This window comes from Gekko japonicus, unplaced genomic scaffold (genome assembly GCF_001447785.1).
Source record: "Gekko japonicus isolate JY-2015 unplaced genomic scaffold, Gekko_japonicus_V1.1 scaffold3064, whole genome shotgun sequence".
Classification (NCBI taxonomy): Eukaryota; Metazoa; Chordata; class Lepidosauria; order Squamata; family Gekkonidae; genus Gekko; species Gekko japonicus.
Window position 1 is genome coordinate 117,863 of NW_015166514.1, and position 10,253 is coordinate 128,115.

Consider the following 10,253-nt stretch of genomic DNA (forward strand, 5'->3'; position numbering starts at 1 on the left):
ATCTCAGAATATTAAGTAGAGATTTATTACCACATAATATTCTTTATCCACATTCGTTGTTCTTATAAAGAGAGGAAGAAACAAGAAGTTGCTTGGGTGTGTGTATGTCCATATTTCTCCATAAAATACTGTGGGAGAAGAGGAAAGATTCTCATTGGTTTTATTGATTTTGAAAACATTCCCAAAACAATCAATCTAAAACACAAAAGGACAGTAAATTCAGGATGGTTAGCATCAGCTCTATTGACGGCCCCTAAAAAAGTGCAAAAATCTGTCACGATCTGGATTTGTGTGAATAAAGAAGTGATAATGCTGTTGTAGTACAGCTGTTAATAGTGTCAGCTGAGGGATCCATATCTAGTTCATATCTCAGGTCTCCCACAGACAGAATGGAACCTCAGAAGAGTCTGTCCCACAGCTACACTGCCCAGCTTTTATCACCAGTTCCATATGGGGTAGAAGCACAGTGGAGCCATCCTAACCAGCGGCTAATGTAACTTTTACAACTCATTGGTTATAACTTGTAAAGCCATTGATTTCAATGGATTTAGGTGAAAGCCTGCTTAGGATGGCATTAGAAGCCGGCGGGAGGGCTTCTAATGTCCTGGCCCCACTGCTGGACCTCCTGATGGCACTGGTATTTCTGGCCACTGTGTGACACAGAGTGTTGGACTGGATGGGCCTTTGGCCTGATCCAACATAGGCGTCTCTTATGTTCTTATTGTCACTCTACGTGACTGAATTGTTACAAAAATTACTAAGTCCCCTGCCACAAGAGGGGAAATTGATGCGGCCAAAGTGCGGCTTTTTAAAGTCGCACCAAAAGAGACACGGGGCGGCGGGATCAGACAGATCCCGTGAGCCGCCGCGCAGTTGCTCCCTGGCACGATCAGATGCCGGGGGGAAAACCACAGAAGGGAGCGCGAGGCAGCCGGCTGCGCATGTTGTGCACATGCGCAGTTCGGCTGGGAGCCTCGAATGCTCCTGAAGACGGGCGCTCTTGTGATCCGACGGCCGCGCTTGCTGCAGCGTTTCCGGTTGGTGCTACCTTTTCGTTGGGGGTTTTTCACTGCACGGTTTAGGCCTGAAAGGACGGATCGGGGACAGGTGCGCACCGATTCCCAGATGTTGCAGTGTGATCGCACCCATTTGCTGCGCCCCCGATCCGTCCCTCTTCCGGGCCAAAAACCTCCTGTGTGACTGGGGCCTTCGATACTCTTTGTAAAAAGGTTTGAAAAGAGTAGAGCAATGTGAATGTTATAATTTGACCTCATTCCTTTTAGAATATGCACTTGACCAGTTTTAATCTGTGCTAGGATTTCCAAGAGCAGAACTGTGGCATTTAGCTATGACGATTAAGGGGCTGTCCCTGTTCTGAAGCAAAATCCCTTTGGTGGGTGTCAAGGAGCAGGGGAAGGCCTTTGTGTCTTGTTTGTGGGATACTTGGAAGCATCTGGCTGGGCATTGTCAGAAACAGAATGGCAGAACAGATGGAGTCTCCAGCAGGGATTGGATTCTTATTAATTCCAGATTAATTGATACAGAATGAAATCTTGTGATCTTATTTACTTCTTTGCACCTCCCCGCTTATAAAACACAAAACGGTTTAGAAATGTAGCATCTGAGAAATAAAATGTTCTCAAGTCCTCGAAGTCTTTATGCCACATTATCAGATGACCGGGGTGGGGGGGTTTAACTTTTATACCCCGAAAAGGTGGTGGTAGGGACTTGGCATATAGTTATTAACTGCCCCATCTTTTCTGCCATTTACCTGTTAACAGTTAAAGGCTCAGGTTTCCAAAGGAAATCCTGGTGAGTGTTGGTGTCATATATGCCCTAAGAGTAAAGCTTTCCAGGAAAATCCTAGAAATGAGAATATTTCTTTAAAAAAAAAAAAGACTTCTATATGTGAATAGATCTTCACACATGTGACCATTTATTAGTCTCCCGCTTTGCTTTCCCTGTGATTTAACAGTTTGCAAGCAATATGTTGGAGTATTTTCTGAGTAATTTGCAGCTGCATAGATGAATATGGCTAAATCACCTGTAAATTTTTTCATCTTGCCGGATAGTAAAATCTTTAGTTTCCATTGTTCAGAAATGTCCTGTAGATAGTCAGTCCAGGGCATAATATATTGGTTGCAAAGTTAATTATAACAGCGGCAGTTAAAAAGGACATGGGCAATTGAGTCAATTTGATTCTTACAGTAAGTACAAAAGCATGTCCCAGTGGGGATTCTATTGAAATGGCCCTTCATCTCAGCGAAAGGTAATGCATTGCATCTAAGTAACAGGAAAGAGTGGTGATATTTTGGGGCTGTTTTTTAAAAAAAGGAATATTTAGACAATTCAAACATTTTCTGGTAAGATAAATGGAAGTAGATAGGAGAGCATTTCCAATCAGCTTTGAGTTTTAGCACTGCCCAAAGCAGCTTGGCTAGCGTTTTCACAGGAAGAAGTTGCCCAGGGGAGGGAAGAAGGGAAATCTGAAGATAGGGGACAGATAAATGTAGGTTGGCTGGTGAATAGGAAGGAGAGAAGGAAGCAGGAAGAGGCTGTGGGAACTTTCAGGGAATGAGGAAATAGTGGGGGGAGGGGAAATGATATGCCTTCCCCCAAAACTCCTTTTAGATCCCCTGCTTCTTTGTTGTTGTTGTTTTAACTGAAAAGCCCCAAACTCTTTAAGCCTTCTTGAGAGTTCTGCCCCTTAATTTTTTTGTTACCTTTGCTTTACCCTTTTTAGCTCATTTTGAGTTAGAGTGACCAGAACTGTACACAGCATTTCAAATTCAACCGAAGTCACTATAGATGTAAGTGGGCGTAGTGATACTGGCTGTTTTATTTTCAGTCTTTTTCCTAATAATCCCTAGCATAGAATTTCTTTCCTTTTGTACAGTCAAATAATTTCTAATTTAAACATGTATTCATTTTTAAACTTTCAAAATATTACCAGCTGCATCCCTAAAACTTTCCATAAAAGTGTTTCCTTTCTGACTACAACCATCAATCTTTAATCCCCACCAAAGTCAATTGCTTTACACTATAGTAAGCAGTTTGGGAATCGCTGCCTTGGCATTTCTCCACCCCAAGATTTATCTACAGGGTGTCACCTCACAGGGTGTCTGTTGTGGGGAGGGGAAGGGAAAGGAGTTTGTAAGCCGCTCTGATACACCTTTGGGTAGTGAAGGGCGGGGTATAAATCCAATCTCCTCCTCCTCCTCCTCCTCCTCTTCTTCTTCTTCATTGTTATTATCAGCACAACATGGCTCAAATTTATCTACACTGTAAGTTGAAGGAACTCCATGGGATCATTGCTATTGTTTCCTTGAAAATTCATTTCCATGAGCCTATTGCCAGGTTTCATCAGAGTTACAAAAAGCCCTAAAGGACACAGGTCTCATCTGATCCCTAGATCCTCCCACCCTTACCTGTCAGATACTGGAAGACCTCTTATCAACGTTATTGCACTGTAACTTATGGACTTTACCCAGTTGACTCACTGGGATTGTAGTTCACTGGTTAGGGTTGCCAGCCTCCAGGTGAGGCCTGGAGATCTCCTGCTTTTACAACTGATCCCTGGAGAAAATGGCTGCTTTGAAGAGTGGATGCTATGGTATTATACCATGCTGAGACCCCTCCACTCCCCAAACCCCATCCTCTACTGGATCCACCCCCAAAGTCTCCAGGTATTTTCCAACCCAGACGTGGCAACCCTACCACTGGTCTTGGATACAGAATAAAAAGTAAAGGAAGTCCATGGAAAGGTAAGATACAAAACTTTCAGACAATCATAATCTCCAGCTTTTGTTAGTCTTTAAAGTGCTACTGAACTCTTGCTCTTTTCTACTGATAATCTCCAGAATGTCAGGCATGGGATCCTTATCTGGGAGTGGATATCCTTGCTGGATCTAACTACTGGTCTCTTCCTAGACACACATACTAGGGCGGTCCTGGCTTGGTGTCATTGTGGTTGATCTAGACTAAGACCTTTTCCACATGCTTGAGTTACTCCTGATTTTCTTGGGAGTCAATCCACAAGCATTGGGACTGGTTTGGGCAGGGCTTTCTGCATGTCTACTACCCCCCTGTGTATTTTCACAGTTCTGCAGCCAATTTATTTTCTTCTGCACTTGGCTTAAATAATGAGGATTTTCAAGGGAGGGTGCTGTCATAATTGGAATCAGTGGCATTAGAGCACCCCTCTTGTGTTGTTTTTTTTTTAATGGTCCTAAAATATCGATATAACACTGTAGTATTATAACAATAGATATAGCAGGTTCTCTTACATTTTTTTTCAAGAGTAAGTCTCTATCCTACTCCCTCATGGAGATATGCCTTTTTCCTTATATTTCTGCAAAGGGAGAAGCTAGAGATTTGCTTTTTTAAAATAAAAGCTGAGAATTCAGAGGACCTGCTAAGCCTATTTTTACAACACTACAGCTTTATAACAATATTTTATGTTCATTTCTTTGAAAAAATTTAAATCACTCATCTTGTGGGGGAGAGAGGGGTGGTTTAATGATGACAAGAGTCCAATAATTGAAAAGTGGGCTGGAGGTGGATGGAACAAACCAAACTGATAGAAACATTATGCACTAGGAAAAAGCCAATTCAAAATCAATTTCCAAAAAGTATCAGGGTAAAAGTAGTCTCAAAATAGCTGGAAGAAAACCAAGGGGGAAACAAAAGAAGTAAAAACTAAAGGCACAAAAATGTGTGTGGAAATCAGGGGATAAACCAAAGCCCTACGGGGCCAAAACCAATGAAAAACCCATGCAGAAAAGCCCTTAATAGGTAATTTCTATTGATTCCCCCCACCCCATGCACTTCCACTGCAGATTACCTTCGTGTTGTTCCTCAGAGTTCCCAGCTCCCAGGAGCAACATTTTGTGGCGATCAGTGGGGTGCAATTTGGGGGGAGGGGGGAGAGCAGAAGCTTCCATTCTCTTTTTTTCATATATATAACGTTTCTTTTCAGTTTTACACAAATTAAAGAATTTCCAATATAGGTCACATCTATACATTTGAGTCTAGGTTCCTTTTCTTATTAATCCAATTATATAAACACACCCATCTAACCCGAAAAATGTTATCATCCTTTCCTTGAAGTATTAAGCTTAATTTGTCCATTTCTGCTATCTCCAATACCTTAACAATTACTTCTTCTTTGGTGGGAAGCTCTTCTTGCTTCCAATATTTGGCTAGTAATATCCTGGCAGATGTTAATATATATCAAGGGTGATTGCTGTAAAAAGTTCACGCATACATAGAACAAAGGAAAAATTTCCTGAAGCTGTAATAATTTTCTTCTTTATTCCATAGGTGAATTTAGGTGAAATTGACGAACATCTCGAGTTTTGCAAGTTCGTTTCTGAATCTTTGTCAAAATTCGGTGTCAAAATGTTCTCACTTCCAACAGCATTTAGAAACCGCAGGATTACATTTTGCTAACCTATCCAGCGACCAATACCAACGATGAAAGACCTTATAGATATTTACTTTATAATTTGTAGCTCTCATACTCTTAACCGATTTCCACATCTCTGCCCATTTGTCAATAGTGTGGCTATATCTTTCATCCAAGACATCATTGTTGAAGTTACCGCTTCGTCTTGCATATATTCTTCCAACAAAAATTTATAAAGTTTTTGCACCATTTTATCATTTGATAGCCAAATCTTATCTTGTTGCGTCTTGGTTTCTTGAAACCCTATTATTGCATCTTTTGAATATCTAGACTGTATTTGTAACTTCTCCCACCAATTTAATTTAATTTTATACAATGATGTTAGAGTCTCTTCTGATTTTAACATTATTACTATCCACTAATATTTCATAACTTACTCTATTGCATGTATTAAGAAGGGAAGGTTTTATGAATGCTTCAAGGGGAGATATCCACTTTGGTGTCCTCCTATAGTATCTATCTTTTATATCTATCCAAATCCCTAGAAGTGCTCCTCTTACCATGTGATATCTAAAGTTAGAATGTATGTAATCCTTCCCATACCATGCATAAGCATGCCAACCCATACTCAAATCATGCCCTTCTAAATTTAAGACTCTTATATTATCCAAAGTTATCCACTCTTTTATCCAGCATAGGACCGACGTTCCAATTAGGGAACCCCGGGCCCCCTCTTTCTTTCCTATCTTGGAGAGTTTTCCATTTAATCCTTGCCCGTTTTGGGTGCCAAATAAACTTCTTAATAATTTCATCCATTTCTATAAAGAATTGTGTATTTTTTAGAATGGGTATGTTTTGAGCTAGAAAAAGAAACTTTGGCAAGATATTCATTTTTATAGTTGCTATTCTACCTAACAATGATAACTGTGTATCTTTCCATCGTTGTAGATCTTTCCTAATTTCCTCCAGAGGTTTATAGTAGTTGTCTTCTATAAGTGTAGTATTTTTACTAGATAATATAATTCCTAGGCATTAGCTTTCTTCACTTCTGATAACCTTTGTATTTCTTTTATCACATTCGGTAGGCAGTCATTATTTTAACTTTTTTCAAATTAATTTTAAATCCAGCAACTGTCCCATAATCCTGTATCGTTTCCATTATATGTATAATTGAAACTGTTGGGTCTTCCATTCTCTTGATAGAATACTTAATCTGGGTCTTACACCTTTAAAATATTGGGAGAGGTAGGGGAGAAATACAGGGAAGATAACATGAAAGTTTCTACTAAGCCCAATTTGTTCCTTCCTAGTGGAAATAGGCTTGCCAAGCCCCCTCTGGAGGCGGGTAAACTCCCGCCCGGGAAGCCCGTTACCCACCGCCAGCGGATCGGGCCCTAGGGGGAACTCTACCCCCTGCCGGAGGGCGTCCCCAGAGTGATGATGTCACCCAGAGGTGACATCATCACGCTGGCCACGTTGTGGGGGGCACACTCTGTGAATTGAGGGAAAACTCTATAGTTTTCCCTCGAGTCACGGTGCCCCGCCCCCATCTCCTGGGATTCCAGGCCCCAGGGATGTTAAATTTGCGGTGACCAGAGCCAGGGCATTTTCGGTGGTGGCTCCTACCTGGTGGAAGGAGCTCCCGGAGGAGATCCAGGCCCTGCGGGATCTTTCTCAGTTCCGCAGGGCCTGCAAGATGGAGCTCTTCCGCCAGGCCTTCGAGTAGGAGCCGCCGCCACTACTACTCCATCATTGCTATCTATGCACTGTCGCACCATTACCACGACTATCTGGTCCCTTTGGGGGGTGAGGTGCCCGTGGCAGGAAATGGATGATAATTTCGGGAAAGTTACCATTGGGTTTAAGATCTACCCCATCTTGTGACAAATGGAGCGTTGAGATTCTGTTACTGTATTTTACTGCTTTATATTATGTGTTTTATTGTTTTAATCTTGGCACTTTGTGCCCTTGTTAGCCGCCCTGAGCCTTTGGGGTAGCGCAGGATACAAATCTAAGGATAAATAAATAAATGTGGGCAACGCAATAATGTCACTTCCGGTGATGTTGTCATGGCGCGCGTGTAAAGCGCGCACACGGGGAGACTCCTGATGGAGCGCAGAATCCCCCCGCTTTCCAGGTAAGTCGACTTGGCAACCCTAAGTGGAAAACTATTTGGGAAGCTTCAGAAGTCTACAGCCTAAATAAATACAGAAAACAGAGACTAATTAAGCACCACATTTTCCTACTAACAGCAGCTGATTCCACCTTTCCCCCCTCATATTGCAATTTAGTAAGAGAGCTGAATGTGAAGCTCCACTTGGCAAACCTTGAATCAACCCAGATGATTATATGTTGATGAGTCCAGATTTACCAGCTGTGCTCAGTGATTATATACAGCCTACATTTACAATCATGGAATGATACTGCACCAGAATCTATCACTTTCAGCATGGATAATTCATAATAGTGACTAGGTCCTCCTCAAGAAGACATAACTGAAAAGAGCTTTGAATGTGGAAATCTCTCAACAGGATCACTATCTGCTTCCCTGGTCAAACATTGATACTTGTTAAAAATGGCTACACATCTTCCTATTTTCTTCCTGTCTTCAAAAGGACACCCTGGAGCAAGTCTCTCTGTGATAACATAACCAAGCTTAACCTGGGTTTGGACCAGTAAACTCACAGCGACACATCAAAGCAAAATAAAGCTTTATTGGAAAGAAAATAATGAAAAAGATTTTTAAAAATAATATAGTTCCAGTGGATAGCTCAAGCACACAGAAAATAACAAAACTAGCTTCCTAAATACACTTCCTACGGGTTCTGCAGTGAAGTCTTCTTAAATCTCTGGCAGACCCAGTCCAAAATAAGCAGCAAATACATTATAGATGTGGCATACGGCAAAAGCAGGTACCAGGGATGGAGAAAGGGAAATAAGGATGGGATGGGGTATGGCCTAGTAGGATAGGCTACATTTTATAGAAAACACAGGCCATGTAACCCTGGCCTCATTCAACCAATTGTCACACTGTCTCCAAGGTATCTTCTGGAAGGTGAGCAGTGAGCACATTCCTCCCTCCAAACATGTTGCAACTGAAACCAGTGAGCTAATTGGTAGGCTTGAGGAAACAACCTTGGTGAAATAACAGTCTATGTGTGGGAGGTAGGGTGGATACCTAACCCCTTTTTGGGCTGGACATAGCAGAGAGAGAAAAATGTCTCAACTGGTGTTTTACTTAGAAGATGGCTTCTCTCTTGACACATTCCCGTACCTAACACCTTTTTTGGGCTGGACATAGCAGAGAGAAAAAAATGTCTCAACTGGCGTTTTACTCAGAAGATGGCTTCTCTCTTGACACATTCCCAGAGAGACCAAAAGGTGCATTTGAGATAGACTGGCATCATGTCCCCACATTCTCTTTAAGAGAACTACTTTGCAAATGGCCTCATACATGGATGACAATTGAGTATCCTGTTTCTTTGCTGGGCCCTGCGAACTCAAGTTAGGTTTGCTGCTCTGGGCCTATGTTTTGGGGACCCAAGTTCAATTTCCTGTCAAAAGCAGAAGTCAAGAATTGCAATGTAAGGGCTGTTTCTTTACACTTGTGGTATTACTTAGCTTCCTGACACTTGAGTAGATACACAGAACATTTATGCTCTTTATGCTAAATCCCATATTATCCAGCTCACCTGCTTTCTGTACCCCTGACTTCAGAAGCGAGGTGGGGGGGGGGCTACCAGAGACAGGGCTTTTTCTGTAGTGGCAGCTCACTTATGGAATGTGCTTCTGCTTGATGCTTGCCTGGCGCCTACGCTGCTCTGTTTTAGGTGCCAGGCCAAAATGTTTCTGTTCACCCAGACTTTTAATTAAGCAATCTTTTAGCACCACTTTAGTGCTTTAGTCTGAAAAGTGTTATTTTGGGCTGTTCAGTGGTCTATATTCTTATGCTGTGCCTGGGTTTTAGTGCTGGATTTTAAGCTTTTTTAAATGTTCTGTTTTTATTATGTTTTATTTTATAAGTGCGCTCAGGCAGGTTCCCTGAAGGGACATAGAAATTTGCTAAGTGTACACCCTGAGAATGAATCGGGGCCGCACAGAAAGAACACAGATATTTCTGCAAATTTAGGGGAACCCCCATGACTGCAGAAAAATTTGAAACCCTTAAAAATTTAATCTGGGGGATGTAAATCACCCCCCCCAAATAAAAGTGTTGTCTGTGCATGTGCAGACAACATAAAAACATACCTCCTCACTGGCTCAGGAACAGCAGCAGGGATGATGGGGGCAGGGAGCCGCAACAGGCCTAGTTACAAAGGCTGGGAGTAGCAGCAGCAGCAATTGGGATGGGGAATGGCATGAGAGGGGAAATACACTGAGGGGTTAAGTCTGTGCCTGCTCTGAGGCATGTATGTGGGAGGGAAGAAGCTGCTGCACAGGCGGCAGGGAAAATGACCACTGCCGTTGCTTTGTGTGAGAAGGGGAAGCTGGGGGAAGCTGCTGAGTAGGCAGGGGCTGCTGAGTGGGCAAGCGGCTGTGAAAGTTACCGCTGCCATTGATGTGACAGAGGGCAGAGGGGAGGGAGACAGAGAAAGATAGAAAGAAAGAGAAGGGAGAGAAAGGGAGATGGAAAGAACTTGAAGGGGGGAGGAAGAGGAAGCATAGGTGGGGAAATGGGATGGCCACTACCACAAGTTTCTTGTAGGTCCCCACTTGTCTTCTATTCTAATAGTGAAGTCGGCCAATCTTTGAACTCTGAACAGGCAAGACTGATCTTTCTACAAACTTGAAAAGGGCCCTAGGTTTGCAGAAAAAATGTGAAATCTGAAAAGAAATACATGGGGGG